The 17,640-nt window shown below is 34.3% G+C and overlaps 1 protein-coding gene across 1 annotated transcript in view; it reads right to left on the reverse strand.

Annotated features, from left to right (window-relative positions):
* Positions 1-10,060, reverse strand: part of LOC140757563 (uncharacterized) — a 234,764-nt gene extending 224,704 nt beyond the window's left edge. The window contains exon 1 of the mRNA XM_073093329.1: positions 9,734-10,060. The gene's annotated coding sequence lies outside the window, so the exon portion shown is untranslated. The remainder of the gene's footprint in view (positions 1-9,733) is intronic.
* Positions 10,061-17,640: the final 7,580 nt, after the last annotated feature.

The raw sequence follows: 17,640 nt of genomic DNA on the forward strand, positions 1-17,640 counted from the left end.
TTGGTCCGCCATAATTACGTAACTGACAAAAAAGAGATAACGTATTCCTTCCGCATATTAAGTATTAAGCCCGTATTAAGTAGTGATAGAGAAGCAAAATTTACGTAGATATTTACGTATAAATGAATCTTGAAACGCAATAGCAAACATTAGTTGTCTTTTTTTTATCACATTGTTCCAATAGCTCTGTCACTTATAAAATATCAAGTAAGCAAAATGAAAAACGTGCATTTGTGTGTCAATGCGCTCGCGGTTCGCTCACTTATTTGTGTTGTTTAGTGGGCAGGTAACATATCTATAGTTTTAAATATCATTGGTTTTTTATTCAGTCTCGATGGGCGAGCGACGAAACTAACCCCACAACACGTGCTGTTCGCCTGAAATCCATGATGAGACTGAAATAAAAGAAAACCGCAGTGCGTGTTCGTATGCGTTTTGGCGTTTTCAGCTATATTTATTCAGTCTGCGTTTAACCGCAGTGCGTTCTCGGCCTATCTGTCTAAATAAATGTCTGCCTGTCTGGTCTGTTATATCTCAAGATTAAATCAATTTTGAAAAATCTTACGTGACGAGAGCCCATTTGTGAATTTTATGTACGCATTCGGAAACTACTTCTTACTCACAACTACAACTTATACTTATTGCCCACGGCGATTTTTTTTGCGTAAAAAAACAAAAATAATCCTTAGAAGTCCCTAATTGGATCTATACCCAAACAGTTCAGCCACAGTATAAGGATCTATAGATATTTGTACCGTGGTTCAGCCAACCTCAAGCTAGCAATACAAATAAAACCTAGTCTTTGAATAACAAAGGCTAAAGGCAAACGGTATGTAAAGCAAGACATTCCTGGGTCGGCGCGCGACCTCGGGGACCACTCCGCAGTCCGCGCACGCACGCTGCGAGCATCCGCATAACCTTACACGTCCCTGCGCTGGCCGTCTACACCGCTGATGTACACTTTTGTGCCTAAACGTGAACTTTGTACCTAAATCGATAATATAAATAAATTTACACTTAATCGTATATAATCTTAATTTATAATATATTTTTGAAGTTAAAATTAAAGACTTATGCAGAAAAAACACATAATATTGTCATCGTTGCGCAAAAAAAAAGATATTCCAAGTGCCATGGACATTGTAATCAAAGAAACGGAGCTGCGAGCATCCCCATAACCTTACACGTGCCTGCGCTGGCCGTCTATACTGCTGATGTACACTTTTGTGTCTAAACGTGAACTTTGCACCTAAATCATTAATAAACTCGAACTTTTATTTTTCATTTTTGAACGACAAAATATTCACTTTGAAGGAAAATACACATCGTACTGTAATAATTAAAAAAAAAACGAAGAATACGTTTCCTAAGAAAATGTATTATCTGTGCCAAGGACATTGTAGTGGGTAAAATAGAGATGTGAGCATTTGTATAACTTTACACGTGCCTATACTAGTGCGTCTACACCGCTGATGTACACTTTTGTGCCTAAACGTGAACTTTGTACCTAAATGGTTAATACAAATAAACTTACATTTTATTCTATGTTTTTGCAAAAGAAACATGCACTTTGGAGGAAAAAGCACATCCTGCTATCAAAGTTTTTAAAAATAAAATCGTATTTTAGTGTCATGGACCAGCAGTCTGTAAAAGAGAGCTGCAAGCATCCGCATAACCTTACACGTCCCTGGCCTGGCCGTCTACACTGCTGATGTACACTTTTGTGCCTAAACGTGAACTTTGTACCTAAATATATGCTAATACATACTTACACGTGTATTGTTATTGTACGATTTTAAAAGTGAACTACGAACTTTGAACCTAAACATGACGAAAACTATTATTATATATTTTTAACGTAAATATATGAATTTTGGGGGATTAAATATATCTTACTATTATAGTTTCGCAAAAAAGTATTATAATTATGTGCCACCAGCATTTTCAGTGGGCGAAACAGAGCTGTGAGCATTCGTATAAATTTACAAGTGCCTGCACTGGCGCGTCTTCACTACTGATGTTCACTTTAGTGCCTAAACGTGAACTTTGTACCTAAATATATGCTAATACATACTTACACGTGTATTGTTATTCTACAATTTTAAATGTGAACTATGAACTTTGAACCTAAACATGACGAAAACTATTATTGTATATTTTTAACGTAAATATATGAATTTTGGGTGATAGAATATATCTTACTATTATAGTTTCGCAAAAAAGTATTATAATTATGTGCCACCAGTATTTTCAGTGGCAACAGAACTGTGAGCATTCGTATAAATTTACAAGTGCCTGCGCTGGCCGTCTACACTGCTGATGTACACTTTTGTGCCTAAACGTGAACTTTGTACCTAAATATATGCTAATACATACTTACACGTGTATTGTTATTGTACGATTTTAAAAGTGAACTACGAACTTTGAACCTAAACATGACGAAAACTATTATTGTATATTTTTAACGTAAATATATGAATTTTGGGTGATAAAATATATCTTACTATTATAGTTTCGCAAAAAAGTATTATAATTATGTGCCACCAGCATTTTCAGTGGGCGAAACAGAGCTGTGAGCATTCGTGTAACTTTATAAGTGCCTGCACTGGCGCGTCTTCACTACTGATGTTCACTTTAGTGCCTAAACGTGAACTTAGTACCTAAATCGTTAAGATACGAAAAATACAAAACCATTTGATGCAATAAATCATTTTTATTTATTTATTTATTATTTATAAGGAATAGCGAAAAATGCTGAAAGGACTAACGTTGGCCGATTTTGATTAGAATCTTCGATGAAGACCTTATAGACCTTAATGCTGATTCAAACCTTGGTGGAGTTCCTTAAATTTTTGGAAACTACTCTTAAAGGGGTAAAACAAGGGATAAAAGTTTGTATTATATTATGTCGCAGTCAATATGTACAAAGTCGTGGACAAAAGCTAGTCTTAATCATATGCGTAGACCACGACATCTTGTCTCTTGTCATTGTTGTAACTTCGGATGTCGCTTCCGGAACAACTCGTGACTCGGCCCCGTAATAATAAATTTGAGAACAATATAATATGGACATGAGGATAATTCCTAATCAGCGTCATCCGTCATAGAAGTACAGAGACTATAACGTTATTGATAAAAGCAATATCCGGAATAGTCTGTGAAATATGTAAATTAATAGCTATTAAATATAAAAAAATCACAATCCGGGTTCATAGATTAGGAAAGATTACTCACTCCTAACAAGAAAATGTACCCAGTTTTGAAATTTGAAATAGTTGCGTAAATAAGTTTTGCCACGTCTCCATGTCCATGTCCATGTCCCTAAAATATTTGAAATAATTATTTATTTATTATGTAAATTACGCAGTATTAGTTATTTATTTGTAATTTTTCTCTAAAAATGTTTTTATTTGTCAATAATTCAAAAAAAAGAACTTACTAATAAGCCGTTTGTGGCTTCATTCAATTTCAAGGCGGCGAAGTATCTTAATTAATCTATATCCGGGTTGTATAAAATTAATTTAAAAGGCATTTTGAAAGCCCGATGGAAAAAATAATCCTGCCGTTTTGCCTTCAGACTCTTTCATTCTGGATTAGTCTGAAGGCTAAATGGCATCTGCTAGATTTCTGTGACAACAAATTCTTATCAATTAAATTGATTGTAAATGGTAACTCTAAATCAACTAGATTTTTGTTAAGTCTTTTAAATGTAAGCCTAACGACTCAACCATAGATAGCATACGTATCTTGAACTTTAAATTCAAATTGAGAACGTTCGAATAATACGATAATAGCTGATAAGTCTATATAATTATTTAAACGTTACCCAGTCGCGTTCACACAATTTTTCATTCGGAGCAGACTCGAAGATTTCTATTTCTAAGTCAGCGACGTGACAATTGTATAAAGAGTCTATTCGTTAATTTTACTTTATCGTGCATCGATGCTTTTGTTTTTGTTAATGAAGTTTTTATGGACAAATATCTATGTGTTAGATAGATGTCTATGGCAAATAATTTTTCTTTTTTTTCTTAAATTTTAATTTTTTTCTTTTTATTTGGTAGCTTTGGCTGACTGTGTATTGGCAACTATTCGGTTAAGCTAATGAGAAATCGCTAAATCCGCTGCCACTCGGGTTTTCAATTTGTTATTATTTGAGCGATGTTATATATTTTATTTTGTTCGAAAAATCGTTGAATAGTCGATTATTTACTTGTTTATATAGATGCATGAGTTATTGAATAGTCACCGATTAATGCTACGCAGTCGCGTTACCATTACTTAAACCGCTAATAGAGGATTTTTATAGATCGACTTTTGTGGTCCGACCATTCATTCTAATATTGTACCACTATAAGTTATTGTTAGGTACCACAGATTATAATTCAAACTCACAACACTACTAAAATCAATCGATTGAAACATGTTTTATCGGGTTGAAAATAATGAAAACAGTCGGGTAAAAATTTGTCAAAGAATACTCCATGAGCAGAAGTAAACAGTACCTGAACAGTACTGTATTTGACTAAGTACAAGAATTTCTTTCATTATGTTTACTTTATCATTGTACCAACTCAATTCGTACAATGTACGTGACTATTGTACGAAGGCGACTCGTCTCGTCCATCACTCCACGTGTTATCTATTGGCTATTAGAGATAATGACCCACTAATTACCTTTGTTCGCACGACGTCACTAATCAGGTGCCCTGCGCTGTCGGATGTCCCGAATTTTTAGGTTGTTACCTTCCTACTCCAGAAAGCAATATAAAACTCTCAGAAAAAAAAGACATGCTGTATGAAACACACTTAAATAGCAATATGTTTGCGTATACGCGTACATAGAACACTTTTGTTTTTATTTTTATTTATTTCCCTATAGGAGTTAGAGACGAAATAACAGACTTTTATTAATGAACAATTTTTTCACGGAATAATAGCAGCTTTTCTGATGTTCAGTAATGTTATAACATTTAGCGCATCAAATTAATTACTAATGTAAGTCAGTTTTTGTTGTTGAGGGAGTCATCAGTAATCAACTCCATATAAAATAAGGGTTCTACCTAAAGACAAAGATGCGTTGCCCTTCCTGAGAAGTAAAATGTCCTGCTATTTAGTAGAAAGTCAGTAGAGAAGACCTTTTTTTTCTTGCGCGCGGGAACACCGCGCGCGCCACACTAGACAAGACCTGCTTCACCCTATTCATAAAGGTACAACTTCAAATGTAATGTTGTTTTTCACCTTTTAGCTTTATTTATCCCGTTTTTAGTTCGTAACGTCTGGTAATAATACGCCACTGTTTTCAGTACATTAATTTATTTTTATATAGTCGTTAATGAATTACTTGTATAAATTACATCTTTATATTTAAAAAAAAATTACAATAAATTGAGTTATAAAATGAAGAGTTACGTAATTATATAAAAAGACATAGATTAGAAAAGATACTTCGCCGCCTGAAAATTGAATGAAGCCACAAACGGCTTATTAGTAAGTTCTTTTTTTGAATTCTTGACAAATAAAAACATTTTTAGCGAAAATTTACGAATAAATAACTAATACTGCGTAATTTACATAATAAATAAATAATTATTTCAAATATTTTAGGAACATTTTAGCACGGAGACGTGGCAAAACTTTTTTACTCAACTATTTCAATTCTCTAAACTGGGTACATTTTCTTGGTAGGACTGAGTAATCTTTACTAATCTATGAATAAAGATGACAATGGTTTTTGAAAATATTGTTACAAGTTACAAAAATAAGGTTGCACGTTAGGTTTGTGTATACATACTATTAGGTATACATAATACATAATGTAACTATTGTTAAACCATAAAAATAAGTATGTTATTCATATGACCTAGACATCCCCGTAAAGCTAGGTGTTATTTTGTTTTCCTATTTTTATTTACTTTTTCATTAGTATGCTAATTATTAACTGGTGAATACTATATGTTTGGAATATTGTTTGGTTAACATATTGTCCTATGAACATCGTTAAACCTAAATCTTTATATGACGCTGTTAGAACCCGAGTAGCTTAACTACAAAAAAAATGTGAGCCGTCACGGGACGCCTGGCAGATGTGAAACATCGACATTATTTTGTAAAAGTAATATGCAGAAAAGAACATATTGTGATAGGAACTAAATATGTCATAATGATAAAATAAAATATTACGATTTTTTTCCAGATAACGATGACTATTTATTGAATTCGATTGCGCATGGCGACGCGTTGCCACACCGTACACACTACTGCATATAGACTGTATATATATACCATCGTATAGCGTGGCGACGCGTGGCATGCGTCGCCACGCCAGAAATCGGTTTTACGTGCGGCTATAGATGTTTCACATCAAAAACATGATTTACAATATAGAGAAAATTAAAATACGAAAATACAGATAGGTCAAAAGTAATTAAAATGCAGTTAGGCCAGTCTGGTTCTAGCATCCTTTTATATTATATAAAACTTTTTTCCAGTTTGGTTTCAGTTGGCCCTTTGTGAAAGGATTCGTAATTAACTTGTAACTAAATGCTTAAAACCACCTAATATCAGGGCTATGCTAGCTAACTATTCTAATTTGACAAGATTTTATTTAAGTTGCCTTGTTAGTTCATATATAGTAGAGTAGTTCATATGAGTGAAATCTAGTAATTGATAGTATAGTATCATAAAAGAATTTTAAACTATCTAACCCCAATCGATTGAGCTGAAATTTTGCATACTCGTTTGGTTTGGATGATACATGGATGATAATATAAAATTGGCATTGTGACGTCATTCTAAATCTGGCGAACACCCTAAGATGGTGGACAAATCATTTTCATTCATCTCCAATAATATAGGTATTAATGAAAGAGTTTTCTGAAAAAAGTTTCTTTTAACTTTTTCAAATTTAGATTGCAGAAATGCAGATTTTAAAAATATACATAAGAAAAACGTCTATAAAGCAAAATTGTGTATGAAGCAAAAATGTGAATCCATTTTTATAAAGTTAATCGATTAAGTTGTGTTGAACAAATAACAAGTAGGAAGTACTTATATATAAAATTCTCATGTCACAATGTTAGTTACCGTACTCCTCCGAAACGGCTTTACCGATTTTCTCCAAATTTTATATGCATATTCAGTAGGTCTGAGAATCGAGAATATAAAACATTGATTTCTATGGTAGGTAAATTAAAGGTTATTTACTTGTACTTTGCTTTCACCATTTATTTACCTTAAAATTTTATTAATTTTAACAATAACAGTGTCACAGGAAAACATTAAACCATTGATTTATTAACTACATGCGTTAATTACAGGTTACAGGAGTCGTTAAAAATATTTTATTGAAACCTTTATTTTAATTCATTGCCTTTATAGTTATTAAATGTTTACATATTGCATGGTCTGTAAGAAAGCTAAAAAATATCTCCAACTAAGTCGAGCAAACGGCGAAGTTGAGGTTTTTACCACAAATAGGTAAACTGAAGGTTTTTCTTACGAATAAAGTTGTTAACTAAATTAAAAGCAACAAAGTAAAGTCTTATATTACAGTTTAAAATAATTATTTAATTAAGTAAATTATATGACACTTATGGGTATAAATTGCTGTAATGTTTTAAGCGACTGGATTTTTGATCATAAATATCAGTATACATAATTGTATTATTAAGTAAGTTATACCGATAAAGTTACCTATATAGGTACTTAAGCAATTCTGTGAGTACTTAAAACTTGCACGAAAATCAAAATAAATATAGCAACGCAAGAAAAAACCGATATAACTAAGTATTATATCGGTTGAAAAAATCATAAACTAACATGTAATAAAACATAATCAGATGAACTATTTATAAATAAGAAATAGTAAAGTTATCTTTTTTTTTATAATATAGGAGTAGCAGACGAGTATGCAGTCCACCTGATGATAAGTGGCTACTGCCGCCCATGGACATCTGTAATCAACCCGAGATAGAATCTGTTGCCGACCTCAGGTAGGAATATCTTACCTGAGGTCGGCAACAGATGCGCCGCAACCCCTGAGGACTAAGCTGGAACGCCTCGGAAAAGTCTGTCTCCCTTACCACACCTTTCAAACCGGAACACAGTAGCCTAACACTGCTGTTATAAGGTAGAAATAGGTGGCGGTGGTGCCGCCGGAGTCGAACCACAAAGGGTTCTACCACCTTCAAAATCTTACAATTCCGCATAATATCGTGCTAATTAAATTGCTTAATTTAAATTTCGATGATATTGACTAACTATTGCTTGCTCTCAAAGGATGAATTTGGCAATTGCTATTAATAAGAGCTCATAATGTTTATCATTAAATTCTAACACTTAGTGTTTTGGTCACCATCGCGACATCTATTTATGTTTGGTAAAAGCAGTTTGTTATTTTGTTTATGTTTTGCAGAGTGTTGATGCCTACAATCATAGATTAGTAAAGATACTTCGCCGCCTTGAAATTGAATGAAGCCACAAACGGCTTATTTTAGTAAGTTCTTTTTTTGAATCCTTGACAAATAAAACATGTTTAGAGAAAATAATGTTACGAATAAATAACTAATTTACGTAATAATTACGTAATTTACGTAATAAATAAACAATTATTTCAAATATTTTAGGGACATTTTAGCACGGAGACGTGGCAAAACTTTTTTACGCAACTGTTTTAATTCTCAAAACTGGGTACATTTTCTTGTTAAGAGTGAGTAATCTTTACTAATCAATGCCTACAATAGCACCACATCTCTTCCGAAGGTATAGAAGTCCAGCAACGTCTAGAAGTTGATCTACATGCTATGGTTACCAAGTGTCTACTACGGCCTTGCTAAATTTTTTTATTAGGCCCGTAATCAGCCGTAACGACTAAAGGTTGAAGCGAATTTTGATTTAAACTTGTTAAGGCAGACTTATTTATATCAGGCGTTCAAAATAAGTCGAAAATAACGCAACTATGATGAACTTTAAATAGGACTGCTGTTTAATGCAATTGTTTACTGATTTTCTTGGACGGGAGAGACCACTTGACGTCATTTCATTCAATGCTTGCTAATTTCTTTAATTAAGAAAAGAAACATAGACACTCCAAGAATTGGTTTAAAATTTAAAAAAAAAAACCTTTTTTATAAATTTAAAGTGCAAAGGAATACGCAGTCCACCTGATTTTAAGTGATCACTGCCACCTATAGAGATGTGCAATTTTGAAAATCGGGGTCTACCTGGAGCCGATTATATTTTCGTCGCACTCCTGAAGGCTAAGATGCTCCCTCATATGTAAGTCAGCCTTTATTATAATCAATATTAAAATATTATAAAATTGTCATTCCTAAAGTCCCATTTAAATAGTAGGAGTTTAAACTTAATTGTATCCATAATTCCAGTCGTCCTTACAAACATGCCGCTTTCAAATAAAAATTGCGTTCGCTAATTACTTAATAAATAGTCATATAAATTGATTTATGATTCACAGCATTTATTGATAGCGGTCATTGATTCGTGATTAATTACGCGCTGCACCTCACCACACTTTAAAACTATTAGAAAACTAAATGAATATCTAACTACATATTCTTCGTAAATGCATGTAATTAGCATTTAAATACCGTCATTGCGTTCATAATCACAGCGAAAATAGCTAACTGATTAATTGATAATCTGAACTATTTACAAGTTAAATTGTTAGTTTCGTAACTTGGACCGAATTCCTGTTAAAACAACAAACGCCTACCTTTTAGGTATTTCCAAATGCAGTCCTCCGCTGCTGAAATGTTCCTCAGTTTGTCCGATAAAAACAGTGTGATAAAGTCACCAAAACACTCGCAACACTGTCCACTCAACGTCCTCTCGACCCTCGAGCAGTCAAAATTGAGAACGAACTATTTTTTTTATACGAACAGGACATAAATGTTATCGTCGGTCAAGTCTACCCACTTATCACTACAATTAGCATTCAGTTTCCACACGTGGTCCGGAACGCGCCGCCGAAGCGTGTTGTGTACGACCTCAGCGCGCCAAACAGTCAGCTCGACTGAACCGCACTGAGTCAGTCACACCTACACTCACACTCAACAGGTGAAAATGCAACAGTGTGTCACTCGTGTCCGACCCGAACCCGAACTCAGGTGAAGTGGCATGTGTGCGTGAACCATTTCGTTCGTGTTAGGCAGATTTATTACCGTAATGGCGCATGTGTGCGATATTTACAGGTGATCTCCTTTGTATTTGTACGTGGTTACGCGCGGTCACAAGTCACGTGTCGGTGTGTGCTGCCTACCTGTTGTGCCCCCGCAACTTATCAGTTTTGTACTTCTTTTAGGGTTGTGTAAGAAATGTATTATCTTATAAGACATACATTTTGCTTGTTATTGTTTTGTGCCGCAACCGGCATCGGCTGTTGAGACAGCGTCAGTAAACAAGAAGCGGTTTTAAATTAGAGCGTCGTTGGGAAACAGGTCTTCAGGGGTTGCAAGTTGCGTTGAAGCGAAAAAAGTGATCAAAATATATTGGATGAAAACACACACAAAACATATAAATCGAAACGCAATCAAAAAGTTTTAAGCATTTGTTATACTAATCACAGGTTCATGCAATTTATAAGCAATTCATAAGTCGTCAACATTTACAGATGTCAGATCTGAATTTGGAAAATGTAAATCAGATTTTCCGATTTCAAGTACCTATTAATAAAAGCGATTTCTCAATAGTTCTACCAGTACAGTGTAGGTGTAAATAAAGGCCTGCACTTAAAGCTAGGATTTATAATTTGAATCTAGATCGGTCACTGGCGGCCGGCGGCGGTGCTTATCCGGAAGCCCATCTCCTGCCGAGATTGAGTCTGCAACGATCAGGCTTACCGTTAGTTCTTTAAGGCTTCGCTTGTCTGCCTCACTTTTATTTTTTATATTTTACTGGTCTCCGCCCGCGACTTTGTTCACGTGTCCTTCTTTTTTATTTATATATTTTAGAAGTAACAAACAGGGATACAGTTCAAGTAATTTTATGTGATGACTGCTGCCCATGGACCCTAATCAATCTGATTAATTCCTGACTAAGTTGGATCGCCTCGAAGAAAGTGTTTTTCCCTTAGCACACCTTTCAATCCAGAACACAGTAGCGCATTACATTGTTGTTACAGAACAAAATTTTCCTGCCGATCTATTCTTGTTGTTGTTGTTGTCAGCCTGTTATTGCTTGACTGCTGGGCACGTATTTCCTTTCGAAGTGAGAGGGGTTAAGCCATAGTCCATCGCGCTGACCAAGAACGAAGTGGTTTTTTCTTTTTTTTATATAATATAAGAGTAGCAGACGAGCATGCAGTCCACCTGATGGTAAGTGGCTACTGCCGCCCATGGACATCTGTAATCAACCCTAGATAGGATTAGATATTCCTACCTGAGGTCGGCCACAGATGCGCCGCTACCCCTGAGGACTAAGCTGGAACGCCTCGGAAAAGTCTGTCTCCCTTACCACACCCTTCAAACCGGAACACAGCAGCGCTTAACACTGCTGTTATTAGGTAGAAATAGGTGGTGCCGCCGGAGTCAAACCACAAAGGGTTCTACCACCTTTTACTTCATACGTCTTTGAGATTTTTTTAAAGGACTCTCATATAAACTGTCTAAAAAACCTTCGCGGGAGTGTACTCATCAAGATCATTGATGACAATAAGATTCATGACGACCGGATTTAGTATTGCATAAAAAATACAAACAGACAAACCATCATACATCCATTTATATGTATTAATTTACGGTACATTTAGTAATATGTAATAACAAGTAATATAATAATGTTTCGTGTACCTGTTTTGTTATATTATGAGATGGCATAGATAAATATGACTCTACAACTACTTTTCTTGTAAATCATAAAGTTATCGACATAAGATACTTGAACGATAAGTAACTGTTGCTTGTATCTTATAAGTAGAAAAAAAAATCGATAAAAATATGTAGAGTTAATTTAGTAGAGTAAAAATTAAAAAAAATACTATTTGAAGTACAAAGTTCTATATTGATTAGACTCTACTTTTCTTGCTTTTGTTAGGTACGATATAGAGTTGTCCCTGTAGTTCCGGGACTAGAATAGGACTACGGTATCCCCTGCCTGTCGTAAGAGGCGACTAAAAGGGGGCTTTTGGGGTTGCGGGCGGCAAGAGTGGGAGCTCGAACCGTCCAGTATGCTACCCCGGGAAGGATGGCGGTATGTGTGGTCGCATACCGACGCATACCGTCGTAATCACCAGATGTTGTGGGAGGAGCGAACGCTCCCCTAGGGCAGAGCCCGATCCGGGAATCGCGCTTGGAGGACTCCGGTTGTGTTCCGTTGGAGATCCGGGAGTTCTCCAACAAGTGCCGAGGACGGTCACCGGGGGGATTTTAGTGCGATAAAAATCCCACATAACCCGGCGTCGCTCCCACGCCGTCGTATACCTTTTGAAGGTGTCCCCCTCGAATAGAAAAAATAAAAGGTACGATATAGAGTAGGAAATGGAACAGATATTATATGTGATATTTCTGAGATTCTATTCTTACGAATACTATGTATGTTTATGTGAATATTTATGTAGATAATATTCTTATTATTTCCCTTTATAAAATAAGTGGGTAAGTTCAAACTAATTAACCACATGAGAAAATATATGTTTTTAATGCAAGAAAAAATAATTTTGATAACATCAAAAAACATAATATGTTTGATTCGAACCCTGGTCTAAAATGCGTAACCGTATTACATTCTATCGGGCTACTCTCTTATACCACTTTATATAATGAATAGGAAAATCAGCGGTTTTTACTACATAAACGTTTTAATCGTTTAATGGCAGATTGCTTATAATATTTTCCTACTACTAGCGGGGTACATGTTATGATTTTAACTATGCTTTTATGATATTTATTTTTATTTTATGTTGCCATATAATTATAAGTTACATAATGAATGTAATATGTGTATATATGGTATGTGGTGGAATGTTTGTTGCTGTTTTTTCTGAAGACGGTAAGAATGCCACAATATAAGTTTCAATTTAGTCCTCAAGGATAGTGACGGCGACTCATCTGTGTATGTTCTTATAACGTCATATGGGTCTGTCTCCAATTTTATTAGGGACTGATCACCAATGTATATTAGAGACAATGGCAACTTACTATTAGACAAAGTTCATGGTTAACATTCCCTAAAAGCAGCACTGGTTATGATAAAGTAATCGTCTTATTTTAATCAATACATACTCATAATTAGGTATAAGTAATAATAAAATGATGTTGAAACAAATATAAGGATATGCAATAAACGGAAATCGATGCAAGCTTGTGAGAAAAAATATTTAATAAATGTTTACACCGGATACCAGTTTATGGGTCTTAACAAATAATTGCATTAGAAAGATTTTAAACCGGACATTATTTAATACAGGAAATTAAATTGCGTAAATCATAGCGGTATTTAAATGCAACAAAGAATATAAAATTACTTAAGTTTTATAGTATTTGTTTATTGTGCCAATTTTCAATTTATGGTATTTATTTAAGAATAAAATTTTAATTGATAACGATGATTATGAATTTAAAATATCCGCACTGAGTTTATTTTTTTGTATGTTTTCCAATATTTTAATACATTAATCATTTATTAATTTTGAAATTTGTATGTCTTAGCTAGTAATCAATTTTGAAATTTATTTCCATAAAAATACAAATTAAAACCAAGCATTATATACGTAGTAGTATATGTATATTTTTTGCATACGATTGTATTACGGATTCCTTCAACAGGTTTGACAAAAAAATAACTATTGAATTGAACTAAGTAAAGTTTATGCGGCTACAATAAATAAATACTACTTATATTCAGAAAGCTTTCTCCGGTGCTACTAAACTTTTAAATTATTATAATATTTGTCCATTATGTAAACATTCTGAGGAAACCTACAGTACTGACAGATCTTTAAAAAAAAACGACCAACGCAATGGACTAAGGCCTAAATTCTATATTGTCTGTATAGAGACACGTGCTCAGGATTAGAAGAATTAATTGCTCCCACGAAATATAACATATTGTCTTTGTCTTCTAAATACGAGTATATATAACTCAAAGTTGACTGACTGACATAATGATCTATCAACGCACAGCCCAAACCATTGGACGGATCGGGCTGAAATTTGGCATGCAGGTAGATGTTATGACGTAGGCATGCGCTAAGAAAGGATTTTGATCAATTCTACCCCCAAGGGGCTAAAATAGGGGATGAAAATATTACTTTGTAACGCGAGCGAAGCCGCGGGCAAAAGCTCGTTTAATAATAAAACCTAACCGTTTTTTAGTCTCATAATGTACACACCGCTTTACATTGCAAAAAATATTTGCAAATTGAAAGTAACTGTCACTTTGTCTTGACGTCAGGGCGAGTTCAAACAAATTTATCTTAAACTTTATATCGACGGTTGTTTATCATCGATCACAGCTAACTACCGATTGACTCGAAATTTTATCTCATATTGTACTGTCATTTACTTGTAAGTAATAGTTATTTTTAAATACCTCTTAGAGTTTCACAATGTTTTTTGAGACAAATATTATTGCGAAGTAAGATTAGAATTTCTGAACGAACTGCAGAAAAGTATGGTAAGCGCGCGATTTACCTTCGGATAAAAAGTGTAAAAACATGGTTTAAGTAAATTCAAAACAGGTAAAATAGCTTGTGTGGTATGACTCACATGATTTTTTATTTTTTTTAATATAGAAGTATCATGCAATGGTGAATGGCTACTGCCGCCCATGGACGTCTGTAATAAATCCCAGATACAATTGGAGTCCTACCTGACGTCGGCCACAGATGCGTTCCTACTCTTGAGGACTATTTGAAATGCCACGGATACCTTCACCACGTCCTTTAAATCTAGTAATCTGCTGTTATTAGGCAGAAATAGGTGTAGCGGTGGTGCCTCCGAAGTGGAAACATAATGGGTTCTACTTCCTTCAAAAGATAATCTTATATGTAAAGAGCTTCAATGAAACCAAGTAATTAATCAGTTAATGTCCTATTACATTATATGGGCCATTTTCTCAGAGGAAAATGCTTGAACATAAATCACGAATTTACGTACTCCATAGTACTTATATAGGGATGTTTAATTTCCTTTGGCTTTAGTTACCTTTTGGCTTTAGTGAAATTGATTTTTTTTTTCAAATTCATTTAATTAAATAAATCATAAATCTTCATATATTTTAATATAAATTGTACCTCTTGTATTTGCAAATTCCACATTTATTAACTGAAGAATATTTACAATTATAATTAAATTTACAGAAAATTAAAAATAATAAATTAAACTATAAATATAAAATAACTTATTTACAAAATTTACATATATACAAAAATGAAAAACAAAAATATAAAAACAAAAAACCTACCATAAAAAATTGTCGCCATCACTGTCTTTGGGCAAGGTTCCCAAGACGCTGGCAGCATTTCCTCTCTGAATTGCTATACCAATTCTTTGAGCAAAATGCATGCCAGCTCTCGGGTCCCCAGAGACGTCGACCAAACGAGTTGACAGCTGTTTAAACAACTGCCAAGCATCCGGACCCCATGGACCCAAAGTTTCAACACCAAACGCCACAAATATATAGTTATTGCATAAACTAATATATTTACGACGCTTGGCGTTTTCAGCAACAGTAGCCGCCGCCCCCGCGCCAGAGGAAGACGCCTGTATTGAATTATTAATTTTATTGTAGAAGTCTTTAGACATTTGACATCTCTTCAACTTTTTAGGTCATCATCACTTTAGGTAACAAATTATTAACGTATTTGTAGGCAACCTCAGGTAGGATTCATTACGATGCCCTTGGGCGGCAGAAGCCATTTACCATCAGGTGTACTTGATGGTCGTTTAATATTTCTATATTATAAAAAAAACTTTCTATTTTATAGTTTAGGTAACAAATTATCAATATATACACATCTGTGCAATAACATCTGTGCTATAAATTTTGATAAGTAAAATAGAAAGATACTACACCGCCTTGAAATTGATAGAAATCAAAAAAGGATGATTTTATCATTTATTGTTTGAATTTGTGACAAATAAAAAACATTTTTAGAGAAAATTTACATATTAATAAGTTGTACTACGTAATTTGCGTAATAAATAAATAAGTATTTCAAACATTTTAGGGAAATTTTAAAATGGAGACGTGGCTACACTTTATTTTACAACAATTTCAATTCTCAAATCTGGTTACCCTTTCTTGTTAGGAGTGATCAATCTATGTATTTTATTCATCTAAGGCTATAAAGGATGTATTACATAACTCATTGCCACTTCACTTCTCAATATACACATCGACAGAGGAAATACGTAAGTATCGGAAGACGACTCTTTGCATATGTGAGTGAGATCACCGACAAAGTGAACTTTATACAGCGTAAGGTCACGGAATTTTAGCACTAATACAATACCTATTAACATCTCATGTCACCTTGACGTAAGTGCAAAGACATTGTCATCTCGTTCCCAAGAAAAAACGCCGTAAAACCATCATAACAACGAAACAATTAAACCTTAGCGTGTAGACTTTAAAAGCCCCAATCACTTACTCGATAAGTACACTGTAGGCCCTTTTATGGACAATATACCACCCGTAACCAAAGGACACACGACCATTCTTACTGTAAGGTGAAATAATCTATATTCACATTGAATACAGTTCGAATTGTACTGAGTGGTGTTTAAGACTTATGCTATTTTTTCCACATTTCAGTAAGATCGTGACCAAGCTATTTGTATTGTAATTTGCACCTAATCAGATGTAAAACTAGATTGATTATCGGCTATACGGAACGCTCTACAGTTGATTGAGCCTCTTTTGTTCCCCGCAATGTTTTAGACAATTCATGGCATTGTTGACAAGCTCGTTGTTTGAAGTGCATCTTCTGTAGTTTCTTTTAAGAAAGATTATCACCGCTTCACTTATTTCTGGTTAATAAGAGTAGTGGCAAACGCTAAAATAGTATATTTTGTGAAACTTGTTACTAAAAGCGACCCTTTTTAAATAAAACCCTCTGTGGTTTGACTCTGGCAGCATCACCACCTACTTTTGCCTAATAACAGCAGTATTAAGCTCTACTATGATCTGGTTTTAAGCATATGCATCAAATGGGAATAAATGAAATTTGAATTTGAATTTAAGTTTATCTTGCAAAGTATGATAACAGAACATTTTAACCCTTTCGTGGTGTTACGTCGTCTTATTAAAAAAAAAAAAATTACGACAACAAAACGATTCGTACCTAAGTATGTATCGAAAATTTCAACACAAACACAAAGTGTTGAGCCGTTTACAAGTCCAAAATGGGATTCAATAATACAATAGTACGAAATAGGCACCTAACTACAGACAGTCAGATAAAGCGCAGTTACACGTCTCGTAACCCCACGAACGCCGCGGGTATTTACACGCATTTCAATTAACTAACATCGCACACAACAAGCAATAACTACAACGCATGCGGCCATTCAGCTATGAAATGGAGAAGCGATAATTTAGTTTTGTTATATAAGTGCTTGTTTATTTCGAAGCGTGCATTTGTTTGTTATTGATTCTATAGTCTGATTCATAATTAGGTGT

The sequence above is a fragment of the Epargyreus clarus genome, unplaced genomic scaffold, assembly GCF_041222505.1.
Source record: "Epargyreus clarus isolate Ecla_fem2 unplaced genomic scaffold, WU_Ecla_fem_2.2 ptg000004l, whole genome shotgun sequence".
NCBI classification, from domain to species: Eukaryota; Metazoa; Arthropoda; class Insecta; order Lepidoptera; family Hesperiidae; genus Epargyreus; species Epargyreus clarus.